We start from the raw sequence: 20,991 nt of genomic DNA, 5'->3' as shown, positions 1-20,991 counted from the left end.
GTGTATATAAACTATATTTTCTTTACCCATTCATCTGTTGATGGGCCCTGAGGTTAGTTCTATAACTTGGCTACTGTGACTTGTGTTGCTATAAACATTGGTATCTATCACTATAGTGGGCTAATTTTAGGTTTTTTTTAAAATAAATATCAATGAGGGGGAAAAATAAATTAAGCATAATTTTGATAAAATAAATATTCTTGAGCATCCAAATACATGAAAAAATGTGATAAAGCTGTAAATAATTCATAGATAAGATTCCTTTTATCAAAGATATATAATCTAAGGGTAGTAACCACTGAGAGATATGATACAATGGATTTGCTTTATATTTGTTCTAAAACACCATGAAAGTCTGTACAATAAATTTCATGCTTTAATATGTAAATACATGAATTCGTATTTATATATGAATATATTCTTTTTTATTGGTTGCTCAAAACGTTACAATGCTCTTGACATATCATATTTAATACACTTGATTCAAGTGGATTATGAACTCCCATTTTTACTCTGTATACAGATTGTGGGATCACATTGGTTACACATCCACGTTTTTACATACTGCCATACTAGTGTCTGTTGTATTCTGCTGCCCTTTCTAGCCTCTTCCTATACCCCCTCTCCTCCCCTCCCCTCCCATCTTCTCTCTCTACCCCATCTACTGTAATTCTCTCTTGTTTTTTTTCCCTTTCCCCTCACTTCCTCTTATATGTAATTTTGTATAACAGTGAGGGTCTCCTTCCATTTCCATGTAATTCCCCTTCCCTCTCCCATTCCCTCCCACCTCTCGTCCCTGTTTAATGGTGATCTTCTTCTCATGCTCTTCCTCCCTGCTCTGTTTTGAGTTGCCCTCCTTATATCAAAGAAGACATTCGGCATTTGTTTTTTAGGGATTGGCTAGCTTCACTTCGCATAATCTGCTCTAATGCCATCCATTTCCCTGCAAATGCCATTATGAAGTCAAACAACAACAAGTGCTGTCGAGGATGTGGGGAAAAGGGTACACTTGTACATTGCTGGTGGGACTGCAAATTGGTGCAGCCAATCTGGAAAGCAGTATGGAGATTCCTTGGAAACCTGGGAATGGAACCAGCATTCGACCCAGCTATTCCCCTTCTAGGACTATTCCCCAAAGACCTAAAAAGAGCATACTTTAGAGATACAGCTACATCTATGTTCATAGCAGCACAATTCACAATAGCTAGGCTGTGGAATCAACCTAGATGCCCTTCAATAGATGAATGGATAAAAAAAATGTGGCATTTATACACAATGGAATATTACTCAGCACTAAAAATTATCAAAATCATGAATACATTTTTCCAAAAACATATAGAAACCTATAGAATCTCCTATGCTCTGTGTTCTTTATAAGGGCATACTACCACAGTCACCAAATGTTCTAGAAATATTTCTTGTGCCCACGCCCTGAAGGTAGCATATGCTCAAAAGACATGTTCTGTACTTCAATCTATCCAATATCAGAATTCTTCAGAATAATTTCACCACCCTAAGATGTCCCCTGTGCTTCAACATTCAAAATTTCCCCCTCCCCCAAAATCTCTGGTAAACATCCATCTACTTTCTTTTCTAGACGGTCATAAAAATTGAAATCATATAACATGTTTCCTTCTCAGTTTTCCTGCTTTCACTTGTCAATATGCATTTAAGAATCATCAATATTTCTGCATGACTTGATAGCTCAATCCTTTTAATAGCTGAATAGTATTCCATTTACCTATTGAAGGAAATCTTAGTTCCTTACGGTTTTTGATGATAGTGAATACAGCTGCTATAAACATTAGGCTACAGGAAATGGTGTAGACACAAAATTTCAAATGGTTGGGTAAGCATTTAAGAGTGTGATTGCTGCATTATATGGTAAAACTCTGTTTGGGTTTATAAAAAATTCCCAAAGTCTTTTAAAATTATTGTAGTTCCCACTGCTCTACATCTTCCTCAGCTATTGCTATTGCTGGGCTTTTGAATTTTAGTCATTCTAAAAGATATGTAGTGGTTTTTAATTACTTTTATTAAGTGGTTTAAGGCAAAATCTCTTTGGTTTTAATGTGCATTTCCCTAATGGCAGATTATGTTCAACGTCTTCTCATATGTTTTTTTCCATCTGTACATCCTCTTTGGTGAAATGTTTATTCAGAGCTTTTGCCTAACTGTTTGTTTTCTTATTGCTGAGTTTTAAGAGCTCTTTGTATATTTTAGGAAGTCCTTTATGTATTTTGCAAATATTTTTATGTATTTTGCAAATATTTGGTGCTGTCAGGAGGTCAGAAAGCTACTTTCTAAAGAGGCAAACTTATGATAGAACTATATGTATTTTGAAAATATTTTCTCCCAGAACCTATGGTTTGTATTTTACTTCTTGTAACAGTATCTTCCATAGACTAGAATGTTTCAATTTTAATAAGTCTAGTTTATCAGTTTTCCTTTCGTGGATCATGCTTTTAGTGTTATATCTAAAAACATTGCCAAACACAAGTTCATGTAGTTTTATAGTTTTGCATTTTACATGGAGGTCTATGCTCCACCTTTGAGTCATGCTTGTGAATGGTATAAGGACCATGTGTGGGTTGGTTTTGCTACATATGGATATTGAATTGTTTTAGCACCTTAAGTATGGGATTTTAACATCAGTTTAATGAACAAAACTAACGTGGTGATTAAAATGTTTTTTAGTTTGTAAAGCACTGGGAGTCATTAATGTAAGTCATTAACAAAAGAAGAAATCTAGACTCAGTAGAGGCAGAACTTACCAAATAAGTTAACACATAAACCACTACGTGATTCTCAAAGAGCTGAAAATAGATGGCGGTGTTAACTGTGCACAAAACATAGCACCTATGCAATACTATCCAAGGAGGCTCAACTCTTGTTATGACCACACCTTTATGGCTTCTTCCTTTGACATTTGGAGTCTTCTATTTTCAACAGTCTACTCTTCACAGATAAACACCCCTGAGAGTTGTTTCACCTCTTTTGTTATCAGAATGGTCAGGTTATGTCTCAGTAACAGCACTGTACACCATTAGCTAGACTGAGGCCACTCCATCTCTCCAACTCCAACAGCAGGTCTTCGGCCTCTGTTTGGACACTTCTATCATCTGTAAGTTCGCTTCTTCAGAAAGCAGCCTGCTGACCTCCTGACAGCCCCAAATATTAGGAGCAAAATACCTTCATTGTGCCAAGTCACAGCTCATTTCTTTGTCCTTCACCAGAGTCCTCATGTTTTACAAACACAGAATAACATCTTTGGCCTGGTACCTTGAAGGAATACTGAACTAAGGGAAAGATATTAAAGTACACATCCGAGCTGGGTGACTCTGCCCGAGTTGTTTTAGTCCTATATGTCCTAATTCTCATTGTAGATATAGTTTTTGAAATTTTATTTTGCTTCTAAAACATTAATACCTTTGTAAAAATTAGCTTTAATTCTATTAAAAATGAAGATACATAAAAGAAAGTACCTGAGGATTAAAAAAAAAAATACAGTTGGAAGGATGAAAGAGGCATTGAAATAGGAAAAGGAGGGTCTAGATAGGAAGTGTTGCGAATGCCTAAGTTTAAAAGTCATAAAGAGATGCACGACATTATGATGTGCTAAGTGGCTTCTGTACCTTTACAGAAACAACTCTCTCAAAGTGACTTGTCTTTATAGTCAGTTTTAACTCTGAAAATCAGGAGGGAGTTCTATTCTTCATCTACCATGATGATAATAAGAAACTGCCACAAAAAAACACAGATTCAAATAGGACTGTTTTTCCCGAGGGAATGCTTCACTTGGTTGTTAAATGTTCCCACCAGAAATCTTTCTGAAAGCCTTGAAACATATTTCACCTGCCCCCCTCCCCATTTTCCTAAAGAAACAAAATTAATTGTTCCCTCAATGGCAGTTCCCTCGCTCCTTTTAAAACTTTGTGAAGGAAATGTGGCTTTGTGCAAATTATTTTCATTCCTCTAACATGCATAATGAAAGAGTCTGTTTAATGTATTCATTGAAAGAATTATTTAAGCTCCAGTACAGCCCTTCATTATTGCCGGGATAAAAGGAACAAAAGGTGATTTGCACTTGAGAATTTGCAGCATGAAGTGTCTGTTAAACAAAACCAGCAGCGAACATTGTCTTGAGCAGGCACCAGGCAGGAATGGGGAGCCATCTATAAAGCATGCACACGCCTACACTCGACCCATGGGGTTTTGACAAGGGAGGATGCCAATATGATTCCATCAGACACAGTGACAAAAGCCCAAGATGAAAACACACACACACATACACACACAAAAGCACACAGCATCCCCGAGATTCGCTGCTAAGCAACATTGTCCTGCTCCCCAGCCCCTACCCCCAATTGCCATAAAAATAGAGTGAAATGGAAGTTACAGACTGTGGGAAAGGAAGATATACTCCAGATAGAGAGAAGCTGCAGATCTGCTTTTTAAAACCCTTCAATTAGAGCCAGTTGACTCAAATTCATGTGTAATTGCTAAATGAAGGAGAAAGTGATTGCTCCAGAGGCCCCATGGAGTTCCTCTGAGCATGCCAATCTCCAGAGTCTTAAAATAAATGAAAAGGGTCCTGTGGCTGGAGCCCCACTCCCTTAGATGATTGCCGAGTGGACAGTGGTTAAACCCTTCAATTGCAAGCTTGTTAAACATCAATCAATTTTATTTTGTCCAGGCTCCATGCTGCCCAGTCAAGGATAGACAGAAAGTGCCCCCAAAGATCTTCATCCTTATCATGGCTAATGTTTACTGAGTCCTTACTAGATTCCCAAACCCACACTATTGCTTCCTGTACATTAGCTCATTTAATCTTCACCATACCCGAAGTAAGCATTTCTTACACAATTTTATAGGCTGGAAAAATAATGCTCAGAAAGATTGGGCCAGGATTTGAACTCATGCATATCTCATTTCAAGCTTTGAGATTTTTTAAACACTCTACAGAACATCACACACAACATAGCCTGAGTCGCTTGTTCAGAAGATGACATTTTCCTTTTTGTTTATTGTTGCACTGTAATTATATATAATAGTGAGTTATGATGCCATATTTGTATATGCACATAACAATTTGATCAATCTCATTCCCCAGTACCTTCCCTTCTTCCCTCCCCCAATCCACCTGCTCTACTCGACCGGCCTCTCTTTTATTATTATTTTAGTTAGTTCATTAGAGTTATAGAAATAAATGCAACTCTTTTGTGGTATAGTTGTACACGGACATGGCACAATATGGTAGTTTCATTGCCCAGACCCTCCACTCTCTCTTTCCACTTGATCCCCTTCCTCTACTCTATTTGTCTCCTGAGAAGGTGACTTTCTGATGGGACTCTGTTGTGGGTTTCCGGTTGAAGCCCCTTCTCCCTTTGAGAGAGGCAGGATGGTATGTCAGGGAAGTGCACGATTCTAGAACTTCCTTGTTCCAGACCCAAACTCTACCTCCTTTTAGCTGTGGAGCTTTGGCAAGTTACTTTCTCAGTTGAATCTACTCCATCAGTTGTCATGAGGCTGAAATGGCTGTTAAATGTGAAGCTCTTCGTGGGGCAGTCAGCCAGCAGAAGACACTCACTGGATGTTTCCCAATACTGTCTACCTTACAGGAGTCTCATGAAAAAGGGATACGTCATAACAATGCATAGGAAATCACTCCTCACATCCATGGGTTCACGAGGAAGAGCATAGTATACTACAATGAGCACAGATTTTTATAGAAAAAGTGGGAAAATGTCAGCACAGCTCTTAGTCCCACCATGCCATTGCTTTTGATGATTAGGAGCTGTGCTTGTGGACAGAGCCAATCAATTTGGAGTCAGTCAATCATCTTGCCAATTCTTTTATGTTGTAGTTAAAACATCTGTTAGTCAAGAATCATTTTACAAGAGGTGGGGAAGAGTGCCTGAGAACAAGAGGTTAAGTAACTTGCTCAGAGGTTAAATCAATAGTTAGACTAAACACAACCCATAATTCCCAATTCTCAATCCACTCCTCTTCCCTTTGAGTCATACTCTTCTTTTGACTACATTCTTGGCTGTGTTCAAGAATAGTCATTTACTCTTCAAATCATGGGGAAAATAAAACATCCACATAAAAATATACTCATGGCTTCAGAGAGTCAGGATGAGCCAAAAGCAATTTACACCAGTTTGCTAATTACTTTTTTAAATCATAACCAAGACAAATATCCGTGTTTCTTCACAAACATTGCCAGTTTGGCTTTCTAACATCGTACATGGTTTCCTCCCTTCCCATTGCCCCCAAACAATAACTGTGATTAAGAATTCTTGCCTGTGACCATGCCTGAAGATCCAATCTACTCTGCAGTGTTACATAAAGAACTAGGTAAGGGCAATTAGCTAGGAATGCATCACCAGTGAGCATCTCTAGTCACGGCATGATTGGTTGAGTCAGTCAGCAGAGAGTGGGTCAGAAATCAGCTCTAGCAGTGTATCAGGATGGGCTGGACCATGGAGATCAAAGGAGTGAGAACAGGAGTTAGACACAAGGGATTATTAAAAGAAGAGCCTAGCTTAATTTCCTTGCTCCTAGATCCATTGACTTTTTCTCTCAATTATCAAAGGCAAAAACAGTAAGAAACTTGAAGAAATAGCAATGGGAAAAGGAATACAGGCAATACTTAGCATCAAATGTCCTAATGTAAATTGTGTGTGTGTGGAGCACAGAACCAAAGAAGCAGAAGTCCTCTTTAGATTCCATCCATGACTGAACCATAGAAGAAATTACAGGTGAGGAAAAAGAAGAGCCCAGATACTCTTGGAGCCCATGGTTTTAAAGTTATAGGGACATTTTCAGTGTCCTCCAACATCAAAGGTGAACTGTTACAAAGAAAGAAGCAAGAAAACCCACTGAGTTTATGTCAGAAGGCAAGCCAGGTGGGATAAGACACAGAGTTTCATTTAAACCTGGCCACTGCCCTCATGTCTCAATGAGAAGATGGTTACTTAGAAAGGCTAAGTGCCTCGTCCATGGTTGTACAAGGATTGTGGGGACGTGGGACCTGGCTGATGTTCTGAAAGACTAACTCCTTTCCCTGTAACACTTGTTGGTGATGTCAGTGAGGTCTCTGGTTAATAGGAGATACCACTGGGCAGCCTTTCTAGAGGGATTTGCCAATGATGGCATTTTGAGGAGTGTTTCTCCAGTCCAAGTAGAGGGCTCTCTGCAGGGATCAGGTCACCAACATGGAGGTGGAAAGCCACCCAGAGTCCATGCTGGCTACACCTGTGCAGCTGGGTGCTGAACACCACTGTGCTGGCTGTGGCTGGTTGCCTGGACTGGAGTGATAGTTCTCTCATCTCTCTGAAGGCCTAGTGTTTATTTTAAATGCTTTAAGCTCAGGGTCACTCTCTCCACATCCTGCAAAGACTGGTCTGGTGTTCTGGGGCAGGACAGTGTGTGATGGGGTCCCGAGCTGCCTTCTCGGAGCTACCCTGATCATGTTCCCTGAACCTGATGAGGGATCCAAACCTCCTTCCGCTGCTCTTTCAGACCTCCCTCTTCTCACTAAGCTCAGCATTACTGCTGAGCTGGGGTTCAGAAACCAGTGTTCACTTGTGAGCAGGAATCTTCTCCGACTGGTTCATGATGCCAGCACCTAGTCCAGTGTGTGGCAAAGAACAGTCCATGCAAACTTGTGAATGTCTAAGAAAAAGAGCGTTTTAACTCCACAGTGTTGATTCTCATGGAGTATTTAAGTACATAAGAGGCCATTCTTACTCATTTTCAGAATTCATCATATACTATGTGGACACAAAAATATATAAATGAATGAAATGGTATATAGAATGATGTACCTTTGTGCTCCAAGTAGCTAAGTTTTAGGAAGCTCTTTTAGATTGAGTTAAGAATTCTGGTACCTGTCCCCCCCCCATTAATTGTGGACACACACACAAACACAATTTTTTTCCCTTCTGATGATGTGCAGATAATAGGCAGAGATTGCTGTCCTCTGAAGCCCCTGCATACTAGGTTGGTGCCTGGCTGACATATGGGAATTCAGATTTCAGGAATGTTCCTACCATTCCCAGAACCGATAAAGATTGGCCCACTGTGCCTCCACTGGTTGCACAAACAGTGTGATTTATATAGAACACCTGCTTTCTTCCTTCTGCGAGCCTGATATTTGGGGATGTCTGAGGCAGAAGGTGCCTATGTGACCAACCCCCAAGGAAAATGCTGAGTCTGTTGGACCTCCTGTGTGGATAACCATCCCCACACGTTTTCACATCTTGTTGCTGGAGGAATTCAGCTCACCTGATTCTGTCCATTGGGGAGAGAGGACCCTAGAAGATAGTTCCTGGTTTCCTCTGGGCTTTGTCCCTTGCTCCTCTTCCCTTTGCTGATTTTACTTTGGACCACAGCCACGAGTAGGACTATTTGCTGAGTCCTGTGGATCTCTTCAAATAACTGGATAAACTTAAGGATAGTCTTGGGGCTATCAACACAAAAGGTAAAGAAAAAGATGCTTTCCTAAAATCCCAGAAACTTCCTGCTTCAACTGTATTTCTCTCATACTCTCAGCTACTTTCTATTTTGTATTTTGCCATTTTTGTCCAGCCTCACTGGTCATTCATTTGTTAAGAGGAGGGCTTAATCTGCTCTGCACCGCTCAGTGTAATTACTATACCTCAAATACACCTACTAAATAGTTGATATATGAATGGATGGATGCCATTTAGATGTTCCTCTCAACTCAAAATATGTTCTGTTATTTCACCTATTTGAATGTGAGGTCATTAGCCTCTTCCAAATGTCCAGAACCTAAAAACTCCATGAATTTCCAGAGACAGAGGAAGATGCAAGCTTTGGTGACTTACTGATGATCAAAAAAAAAAAATAAGGAAGAATCAGAGCTTATTTTAGAAAGATTGTAACAAATACTTTTGATTTTTTTTAAATATAAAGCCAAATTTCAAACTTGAGTAGCCCAATAACAGTGAAAAAAATTGTGATGTCATGTCTATACTTTGTCTTGTGAAGTTTGTAAGACTGACATATAATCCACACAGCAGTCACATAGGATAGCTCTACTTCTTATTTTGTACAAAGGTTTTATAATATGCTATGCTATGCATTTGATATCTATTAATTCATGATTTCCTGCTTACCCAAAAGTTGGACAAAACTTTTTTCCTTGGGAGGATTCTCATCCACAAGGATTAAAAATTCTCATATTAATTTTTAAGGGATTAATCAGAATAGGACAGTTAGTAGGAGGTAGAAGACAACAGAATAAAGTTGGCTTTCCCTTTCTTTGACTGGTCTCCTTTACCAACTTGGAGAGCTTTCATCTATCAAATAAAGACACTCTTGATTATGTTTAATCTTCAAACAAGTGATGTCATCAGTTCCAGTTGAAGGTGTAGTAGATATTGTAGAATTAGGCATTTATGTTCCTGTGTGCCTTCTACTGCCTTGGGAGGGAAAGAAGAGAATCTAATACTGATTTGGGAAAAGTTTGTGCATCATTAACACTGAAACTAGGTTAAATTCAGAAACCAGGTTGACAAAATATTGCCCTTTCAGCATTGCCTTTAGAATCATAATATCACGAGTACAAAGTTTGTTGAATCAATGAGTCAGTTGGTCACAACACTATACAATGTTAGAGGAAGAAATATTAAAGAGCACATTATCTACCCTAACTTCTGGGTTAAAGAAATGAAACTTAAGCATATAAGATTTACTCTTACTTCTTATAGCTCCTTAGTTACAGATACCAGAGTAGGATCCATATCTCCAGATCCCCAATCTTCCTTGTGTATGGATGCACGCACACACACACGCACATGCACACACACACACAGCATATTCACGGGGACACAGAAGAGGTGATGGCTATGGAACAATCCTCTTGAGGTAGAGTATTAGATCTAGGTCTTGATGTTTTGACCACTACACACAAGATCTACTTTAAGCTAAATAACCTCCGCAGAATGCTGACATTGCTATAAGAATTGGGACACAGCTACATCAATGTTCATAGCAGCACAATTCACAATAGCTAGGCTATGGAGCCAACCTAGATGCCCTTCAATAGATGAATGGAAAAAAAAATGTGGCATTTATATACAATGGAATATTACTCAGCACTAAAAAAATAACAAGATCATGGCATTTGCAGGGAAATGTATGGCACCAGAGCAGATTATGCTAAGCGAAGTTAGCCAATCCCTAAAAAACAAATGCCAAATGTCTTCTCTAATATAAGGGAGGTGACTCAAAACAGAGTAGGGAGGAAGAGCATGAGAAGAAGATTACCACTAAACAAGGAAGAGAGGTGGGAGGGAATGGGAGGGAGAAGGGAATTGCACGGAAGATGGAAGGAGACCCTCATTGTTACACAAAATACATATACAATGGTGTGAGGGGGAAGGGAAAAAAAGAGAGAGAGAAAAGTGTCACAGTAGATTGGGTAGAGAGAGGTAATGGGAGGGGAGAGGAGGGGTGGATAGGGAGGGCAGCAGAATACAACTGACACTAGGATTGCTGTATGTATACACATGGATGTATAACCAATGTGATCCTGCAATCTGTACATGTGGAAAAATGAGAATTCATACCCTATTTGAGTCAAAAGTATGATATGTCAAGATTGTCTTGAGCAACTAATAAAAAAAATTTTGTACCAAAATAAAATTTTTGACCTCTTCTAGAAACCTGATGTTGAATAAACCAGTAAATTAAAAAAGAGAGTTAATTAATGAGAATACTGTAGAAAAAGCACAACTCCCCTTTTTCTTTTTGTTCTCCAGGACACCTAGAACTAGCTCACTGTCTCTGCAGTGCTTCCTTTCTTCATCTTGGTATGTTTAGATTGACCCAAAATGAGAACACTTTTTTTGAAATCAGTTTTTCATAGTGAAACACCATGGCAAAATCTATGGTTAGTATTAGCAGCCAGACCCTTAGTGGCACACCAGCTGCTTTGGGTACTACCAAGATGGAGGTGGCTAATTGGGTTACAAATTACAAATATTTCATATTGAAAATGCAAAACCCACAAGCTAGAGTCTCTTCATGTTATTATTCCCTAAGTGTAGCATATTCTGCCTTAAAAATCTTAGTTGTAATGATGGAAGGAGACCCTCATCATTATACAAAATATGTGTATGAAGATGTGAATTTGGTGTCAACATACCTTATACACAGAGATATGATAAATTGTGGTATAAAGGTGTATTAAGAATTATAATGCAAAAAATAATAAGAGAGCTCATGTATAATGGCATAATTTGGCGTGAACATACTTTATATACAGAGTTACGAAAAATTGTGCTGTGAATGGATAATTATGATTGTAATGCATTCCGCTATTGTAATGTATGTAAGAAATTTTAAAAAATTATAATGCATTCTGCTGTCATATATAAATAAAAAAATAAATAAAAGGTTGAAAAAATCTTAGCTGCTGGATACATGGGTGATGGAGAAATATCCCCCTAGACATCTTTCTAGATAAACCACTGGTGCTTGTATTCCCGATAATTGCCACTGTGAGGGGAGTGAGTTGAAATCCTGGTGTAGTGTAGTTTTGGTTCGCATTCCTCTAATTGCTAGACATGTTGAAACTTTTTTCATGTTTGTTGATCTATTGTAATTCTTCTTCTGTGAAGTGTTAAGTTTTTTGAGTTCTTTATATATCCTGGAGATTAATGATGCTTCTGAGGTGCATATGTAAAGATTTTCTCCCATTCTGTGGGCTCTCTCTTCATACTGATTGTTTCCTTTGCTGAGAAGAAGCATTTTAGATTGAATCCATCCCATTTATTGATCCTTGTGCTTTAGGAGTCTTATTTAGAAAGTCAGATCCTAAGGCAACATATGAAGAATTTTTTCTCCTATTAGGTACAGAGTATCTGTTCTAATGCCTAAGTCTTTGATCTACTTTGAGTTGAGTTTCATGCAGAGTGAGAGATAGAGATTTAATTTCATTTTGCTATATAAAGATTTCCAGTTTTCCCAGTACCTTGTTAAAGAGGCTATCTTTTCTCCAATGAATGTTTTTTGCACCCTTGTTTAGTATGACATAACAATATTTATGAGGGTTTGTCTCTGTGTCTTCTATTCTGTATCATTGGTCTATGTGTCTGTTTTGGTGCCAGTACCATGCTGTTTTAGTTACTATGGCTCTATATTACAATTTATCAAGAATACAAGCAACAATAAATGTTGGTGAGGATGTGGGGACAAAGGTACATTCATACATTGCTGGTAGGGCTTCAAATTGGTGCAACCAATAGTAGTATGGAGATTCCTTAGAAAACCTAGAATGGAACCACCATTTGACCCAAGCTATCCCACTCCTTAGTTTTACCCAAAGGACCTAAAATCAGCATACTACAGCAACATAGCCGCATCAATGTTTATAGCAGCTCAACTCACAATAGCTAAACTATGGAATGAACCTAGGTGCCCCTCAACAGATGAATGTATTAAAAAATGTGGTATATATACTCAATGTAATATTACTCGGCCTTAAAGAAGAATAAAATTATGGCATTTGCCAGTAAATGGATTGCGCTGGAGAATATCATGCTAAGCGAAGTAAGCCAATCAAAAACACCAAAGGTTGAATGTTTTCTCTGATATGCAGGTGCTAATTTACAATAAGACAGGAGTGGGGGGTGTTTGCTAGGGAAAATAAAGGTACCTTGGATTAGGCAGAAGAGAGTGAAGGAAGGGGAGAGGGTATTGGAATAGGAAGGACAGTAGAATGAATCAGACATTATTACCTTATGTGCATATATGACTATACTCCCAGTATGATTCTACATCATGTACAACCAGAAAAAGAAGTTATGCTCCATTTATCTATGAAGTTTCAAAATGCATTCTACTGTGATGAATAAGTAATGAGAGGGGAAAAAAAAGACCACTGGTGAATGCACATGTATATTTGGTTGAAAAAAAATCTGAACTACAACCTGGTTTTGAGTAAATGCTAAAGCTGTATATAGCTAACAATTACAGATCTCTTTTCAATTTGTAGAGCAATTTGAACACATATCAGCTCATTTCATTGAATGGTCAATTTTCACCATATGCTCACAAGGTAAGCTTTATCATCTGTATCTTGCAGAGGAGAACAGTGCAGCTTAGAAAGTCAGTTATTTGCCTAAGAACATGCAGGGAGCAAGTGACACAGCAGGGCCCTGAACCCCACCCTATGGCATTTCAAAACATAGAACTAAAGGTTTTCATCACTGGGCTTCCTGATTCTTGGCCCAGCTGTCCCCTGGGAGATTCATCCCTCCTGTGATCCTTCTGCCAACAACACTCCCTGTCCAGATTCCCTTGAGGGAGTCTGGGGTCAAAGATGCCGCTCTCTGGAATGTATCTCTTACCACATTCGGAAAAAGTTATTGCTCTCCACCAATGGAATTCTTAGCACCCTAGAAAAAAAGCATTTGAAAGTGAAACTTCTGGTGACTAAAGGGACCTTTAATTATTAAAGTAGATAGTGAAACAAAATACAGAGCTCTACCACTATAGTCATTCCATCATTTCAGGTGGGAATTCTTTATAATTATTTTTTCTTCCACAGGGTTTTATTTTATACATTGTTTTAGCTTTCTCCAAAGTCATTATATAAATCCCAGTGGAAAAATTTATCTATAGCAGAGCCATAAAATGTTTTCTTAAAAATTCCATCACCCACTTTATTACTGGAAGGCAACTACAGAAAGACTTACATGTTAAGAGATTTAAGTTTGACCACTGGGATTAATGGAACCCGGACTTGCAATATTAGTCTATCACAGTTTTTTTTTTTTAAACATGTATTTAAGACCCTAGTGTGTTTTCCAAAGATGAACACTGAAGACTGAAGGCTTTGACCAGTCCCATTTTAGCCTAAGTAAAACTATAAAGAAAGACACTTCTCTTTCTATAAATATTATAATTATTTCAAGAATAAAGTCATTTATATCGTCATTTGTTTTCAAATTTACACTAACGTACTTCCTATTTAAAATGAAAAATAACCTGCCAATAAAATGGAAAAACAAAATCTAGGATCAGCATCTCCATCAAAGGCAGATCTTCCCAGAAACATGTACTACCATCATTGCATGATCCAATCCAGAAATTCCAGTCTTCTCACTGACTCATCCCTCTTTTTTTGCCACCCTCCACTCCCATCCATTCTGTTACCATCTTCTGCTGGTGTTCTCTCAGATGGAAGTATGGCTCCAACCTTCCCTTCCTTCCACCCTCAGCCACCTTCCCTTAGTTCAGGACATGTTCTGTTTCACTTTAGTCTCCTGCATAGTTTTGCTCCACCCAAGCTCACCTCCTTTAAGCCATTCCTACTCTTCACCACAGTGATTGCTTCAATGCAGTCCTTATTGGAGTATCTTGTTTAAAATATGCTTCTCTCTCCTTGCCTTCTCTCTCCTTGGCAATACACACCAGATCAACCACACTGAAATTCCAATGGGCTGGCCAAGGATCGACCTCTTTCCTGCTTCACAACCTTTGACCTCATGGCTTCCTCTGTTTGGAAGGCCATTCCTCCTCTTTTCTCTTTGTAAAGACAATTCAGAGCTCTATGTAAATGTTACTCCTTGTATGAAGTCCTTGCTGACTTCCACAAACAGAGGTTGTCCTTCTTTTTCCTGGGCTATGTCGGTTGACTGATTCTCTTGTCTATGTCAATTAAAGTATTTTCCATTTTCATTCTCATACCTGTTTTCATTCCTTTATCTCCTTATCTCATAGTCCTACTACCTACATAACATAGTTTTCTTTTTTAGAAAATACAGCCTCATCTTACATAAATGCACTTTGCTTATTTTATATTTACTATCTAATCCAGTGGTTTCCAAATGCTGTGTTGATTGCTTGCATTGAAATCATCTGGAAGAAATTATGAAAATTATTCCCAAGGTATACCTCTGCCCTTCTTCATTAGACTGTGCAAGGGTATTCCTTGGCCATATTTATTTTTAATAATCTTCCCAAGTGATTCTGATGTGAAGGCCAGGTTTGAGAACCACTATCTAACTAACTGTGTCTTGTAAATATTCTTCCCACCGTTTTACATATCTGTATTACATGGCTGAAAGGGAGGCAACATGGGGCATTGGTTACAGAGTCAAAGAGTTTAAATCTGGGCTCTGTACACCTAACTACACAATCCTGGGCAAATAAATGAAGTAATCTGTGCCTTGGATTCCTTGTTTTAAATGAGAGAAATGCTATATCTCTCCAGGGCCCATTGAAGACTGAGTGAGGGGTACTCTATTTAAAGCCTTTGCTATAATACCTGTTACGCAGAGGCCACTGCTTCTCTATAAGCTGTGATGATAAAACAGGCCCCTCCTTAGGAAGAGAGTACCTCACATCCACAGTTAGATAACCAGAGAGGAAATCTGAACAAAGCAATATACCATGAATATTTTAATAGGCAAGTACAGTGACCCCTTTCAAATGTATTATATCATCATACTTTGAAATATTCAAAAAATCTTTTAGAAATGTGCTAATGTAGTACAAGGTGTGACCCACCCAGCCTTGCTAGAAACCATCAGGTTTCCTTTTCCTGTTGAGTGGCCAAAGCTTCTCAAGTTGGTAGGTCACAGAGCACTCCTCAAAGGTGTCTTGGTTGGAATTTGTGTGTATATATATGGTTTGATATTTGCAGGTTTTACACACACACACTTGAGCATGTATGTGGTGTGTGTGTGTGTGTGTGTGTGTGTGTGTGTGTGTGTGTAAGAGAGAGAAAGAGATTAATTCTTTATACTATCTCTATTAAATAAAGCACTTTCCCTTTGCATTGTGATACCTATTTGCACACCCTTATCTCATAGCCCTAAAATCTACATAACATAAATATAGTGTTTTTAAGGAATACAGCCTCATCTTACATAAATACACTTTGCTTATTTCTATATTTCCTATCTAATCCAGTGGTTTCCAACTGCTGTTGATTGCCTGCATTGGAATCATCTGAGAGAAATCATGTAACTAATCCCCAAGGCATGTTACAATCACCTTATATAAATGAATCTCTATATTCTTGATGCATTACACAGCTGGATACAGTGACTCTCCATCTTTGGGCTAGTGCATGATGCCCTCTTTCAAACAGAATTCATAGTTATTACTGCTGAAGAAAATTTACATTTTGAGTCTCTGGACCTATAGTCCACAGTAATTACTTTCCTCCTAGTCTATTAACCTTATTAAATGCTGTTTTTGTGTTTATCTTTGACAACTTGATCTCTATGTATACTATGTATGGAACTCTCAGTTATAACAATTCAATTGTGACCTATCTCCCTACTGCAATGTTTTATTTTCTTCACTTAAACAGTGCAGATTGCACATATGGCTTCATACACACAGGCCAGCTTTAAGTCAGATGGTTATGGTTAGCAATTTTGAAATATCTCATTTAACTAGACAATAAACACAGATAGAAAGTGTTACAGGTAAAAACCATGTGCTAGCAACCACAGAGGAAAGAAAGGCCAGAAGAGCATTGTTTCCCCCATAGTCATAACTTTTCTAGAAGAGAAAAGATCAATGCAATTACCTAGATGGAATGTCAGTGCAATTTTGAACTGACACCGCCTCCCTTACAGTTGCAGAAGTTCTGATTGTGACATGGTTAGCCTTCTGGTTGTCCTCAATAAGTCTTCAATAGTGGATGATATCTTTGTCACTGCTGAGAGAAGTATTTATTTCCAGAGCAAATCCTGCCATTCTATTTTCTACTTTTGAAAACTGAAGTATCATCTGAAGGGTGGGTTTCATTTCTCTAGAGAATTTATCTCCCTGTACTTTATAATGGCTTTAGTAAATCTAAGACTGTTTACTTTAAAGGAAAAGCCACCACACCCACTGGCACATTTTGAGTGCATTACATAGAGCAGTACTCCTTCAGAGTCAACTGTGTGCTTAAGTGCAATGTCTAGTATGATGGGAAGAATTTGTAAATGTCAAACATCAGGATGATTACCACTTAACTCTTTTCAACAAATTATATAACTACACTTATATAGGATCGTTACAGACGTGATGGTCTTAGGACGTTTTTCTTGCTGCAAAGTCAGCCTCTGTCTCCATCCCACCATTTATTAATACCCAGAATTGAACCTGAAGCCAAAAGAGGAAAATGGCTATGCTTCCAAGATGTCAGCTTAATGACATTAATAATCAAGTGGTACCAAAGGCATGCACCAACAACAAACTTCCCTCTGTAGAAGTTCAATAAGTAGCAGCACACTGAATACCCTTGTCAGTTCTTGCATTCACAGCATCCACAAATCTTTATAGTAAAGTCTTTCAGTTTATAGTCCAATTTCTTTTCACGAGAGATACTACTTCCATATGTGAGGTTCTTATTAAATGGCAAGAATTGCTTTATGTCAACTTAGTCCTACTCAGATATAGTTTAATGGAGGTTTATTTCAAATAATGACTTACAAATGTGGGTATCTTAAAGAATTATATGTTCCATTTTCATTCCTTAAGATCCAACAATACAGTGTTATTACTGTTCCTCTGTCTTCTCTCCACACTTTTCAACATGCCACCCTTCCCACGTTTCATTAATGGATAAGAAGTAGTCACACATTTATTGAATGAGGTCCAAAGAGACATGATTCTGCACCATGGCTAAGGCTGTGTTCTCAATTTAGTTGCTCCCTTAGTCAGCTTTTGCCTCACTGTGACCAAAATATCCAAACAACAACAACAACTTTGGGTCTCAGGATTTCAGAGATCTCAGTCCATAGATGGCCACTCCACTGTTCTGGGCCCAAAGTGAGGCAGAGCATCATGGCACAAGGATGCAGTGGAGAGAAACTGCTCCGCTCATAGTGAGGTCAGGAAGTAGACAGAGAGAAGGAAAGGGGTCACAGAGAAGATGAACCCTTCCAGGGAACACTGCCAGCAGTTACTTCCTCCAGCCACACTCCACCTGCCTAGAGTTACCCACTCAGTGCCTTCAAACTAGGTTAGGCTGATTAGGTTATAGCTCTCATAATCTAATCGCTTTATCTCTGACTATACCTACATTAACAGCAGCTTTTGGGGAATACACCTCATATCCAAACCACAAGAGCTGCCAATCAGAGCACCTGAGGAGTTGGATTTATTTATTTATTTATTTTAATATAGCTCTTTCTCTCTACCCATAATAATTCCCATGTATGTGCACATTCACACACGTGCATTTAAACTAGATTCACAGGAGAGTCAAATCTACAACCAGGGTTGAAATCCCTGAATTCAGAGTGTGGATTCTGAAGCCAGAGTAACTTGAAAGCTATCAATGGAAGTTCTGCAAGTTACTGATTGTGTGGTCTTGAATAATTTCTGTTACTTCTGGGTATCACCCTAGGCTGACAACATCAAAAGGTAAGGATTAAGGTCTACATGGACATCCGTCATTTTTAAGAGCACTCAGATGATTTTAATGTGTAGCCCAAACTAAAAATCATTAGTCTAATACTTAGTTAAATGTATAAATTGGAGATAAATATGGGGTTCACTGAAACGAGTTAGACCAGACCCCTGGTCCATAGAGCTCAGTGCTGTTGCTAAGACAGGAGATAAGGAGTACTGCTAAGAGCTGGGGTGGGCCCTCACTGCTCATCTCCCTACCTCACTGGGTCAAATGAGGTGTTGGCCTCCTCTGGGTCTGACAGAGTATCTGAACCCTAGCTCCATAAACCTGGGAAAGGAAGCACTTGCTTCATAATCCTGGGCAATGTCCTGAGCCTATCTGAACCTCAGAGAAAAGTAAAATGAACATGTTACAATCACATACCCACACAGAAGTGTGGGGTGGGGGAAGCATTAACCTCACACAGTAAAGACATCAGGCCCCAAATGGTGAGAGTTTGAGTGAAATTTGACTGTGAAGCTTCCAGTGACAGTTTATCAGCATGGAATGAAAAGGAAAAAAGTATATTAGGCAGACAAATCAAATCAAAATAATATATGTGAAAAACTGGAAGTTGGAGGATCCAGAGATAAAGAAGCAAACTAGGGGAGTAGTAACATAATCCAGAGGAGTTAAATGAAGGTCTGGTGAGGATGTGGTGTAACCCATCTGGGCTCTGGTTGCCTTATATGTGTAACCTATTAAATGAAAGGCTCTGGTAGATGATATTAAAGAGCCTATTTAGATCTAACATCCTGATACATGTCAATGGAAAGCAGACAGGAAGGAAGATACTGTTTCATGGGTGGAGTTTCAGTTTGGGATGATGCTGACAGAGTTTTGCAGATGGGTACTGGGGAAGCCTACACACAATGTGAATGCATTTAATGCTGCTAAACGGGACAATTTAAAGGAGTTAAATTTCCTTCCCTGTGGGAGGGAAGGGGAGGAGGTATGGGGTTAGAAATGATGGTGGAATGTGATTGACATCACTATCTAAAGTACATGTATGAAGATTCGAATTGGTGTGAATATACTTTGTATAAAAGTGTGAATATACTTTGTATAAAACCAGAAGAATTTTTTTAAAAAAAAATAGTAAAGAAGTGACTGAAACAAATAATTTTAAATAAAAAAGAATACCAGAATGGCATTGACAGGATATAGAGAAAAAAATGTGATGGCTTTAAAATAAACTGTCAACGCGTTTGCAAATAAAATAAAATAAAGAAGTTAAATGGACCCTGTCTGTAAATAAAAATTAAAAAGGGCTACAGATATAGCTCAGTGGTAAAGTGCTCCTGGGTTCGATCTCCAGTACCACAATAAGCAAATAATTAAACTAATACAAAGGGGTTATACGGTAAATTTTGTATTATGTATATTTTCTCACACATACAGAGTTGACAGGGAAAAATACATACACAGTTTCAAAATTAAAAATATGGCATAATAGATAACTAACAAAGTGTAAATAATGAAGGAAAAGGATTAGCCAGAGAAAACCATGTGGACTCAGGCCTTAATAGCCATGGATAGCACTTTTTAAAAACAGGAGTGAAGAATGGGATCTAGTTTGGAGACAGTTAATATGGTGGACATTTTGCATTTCAGGGCTGAAGGAGATGTAAAGAAAAATGACTGACTTTTCTTTTTGGTACTGGTGATTGAACCCAAGGGTCCTTAACCACTGAACTACAACCCTAGCCCTTTTTATATTTTATATACAGACAGGATCTCACTAAGTTCCTTAGGGCCTCACTAAGTTGCTGAGGCTGGCTTTGAACTTGGGATCCTCCTGCCTCAGCCTCCCAAGCTGCTGGGATTACAGGCATACGCCACTGCACCTGGCATGACTGACTCTTAAAGATGGAAGTGAAGATAAGAGCTTGAGTGACAGAAGCGATTCCACAAATTCAGGAATGATCGCTGGTATTACAAAACGCAGTTGTATACTTGAGTGATTTATTTTCTTCCTGAAGAACTCACTATGATCAACAGGCACCACCTGCTCTTTTATAAAATGAAAAAAACAAAGCCTGGGGATTCAAGGTGGCTCAAACAAGGTCACCCAAAGAGTGAACGAGGCTTCCTGAAACCTAACCTGGTCATCCTTTGACTTCATTGTATCGATTCATCAACTGGATTTGGTAAGAACCAAAAGTCCTGGGGGAAAATGGAGAGAAAAAAGTTGAAATAACAGTTACTCTATAATATGGCCATGAGCCAAGAGAGTTCAGGGAAGCATAAGAAAATCTGAGTGCATTCTTGTCATCTAGGGGAGACTAGCTTTTCCAAGAGAGCACTTTGAGAAAAGTGCCTTTGGAAGTTCAAAGTGAAAGCTTCCTTTCTCCTCGCTCCCACATCCCACCAGACTGACCTTCTCAGACACCTTCACACCGCGGACACACGGCTGCCTCAGGATCCTCTGCACTCACACAACCTTGACTTCCATGCTGTTGTGGCCATGTTCGTGGAGATGAATGAAGCCTTTATTTAAAACAACATTATTTAAAGACAATTTTCCCACAGAAAGATTGGTATAATCTTGG

General features: G+C 38.7%; 1 protein-coding gene across 3 annotated transcripts in view; it reads right to left on the bottom strand.

Moving 5' to 3' along the window:
- The window catches only part of Adamtsl1 (ADAMTS like 1), an 876,927-nt gene that overhangs the window by 640,933 nt on the left and 215,003 nt on the right, over positions 1-20,991 (bottom strand). The gene's annotated exons all lie outside the window — the stretch shown is intronic.

Source organism: Ictidomys tridecemlineatus, chromosome 4, assembly GCF_052094955.1.
Source record: "Ictidomys tridecemlineatus isolate mIctTri1 chromosome 4, mIctTri1.hap1, whole genome shotgun sequence".
NCBI lineage: Eukaryota > Metazoa > Chordata > Mammalia > Rodentia > Sciuridae > Ictidomys > Ictidomys tridecemlineatus.
The sequence above is the reverse complement of the archived record's forward strand: the minus strand, read 5'-3'. Positions and strand labels throughout refer to the sequence as shown.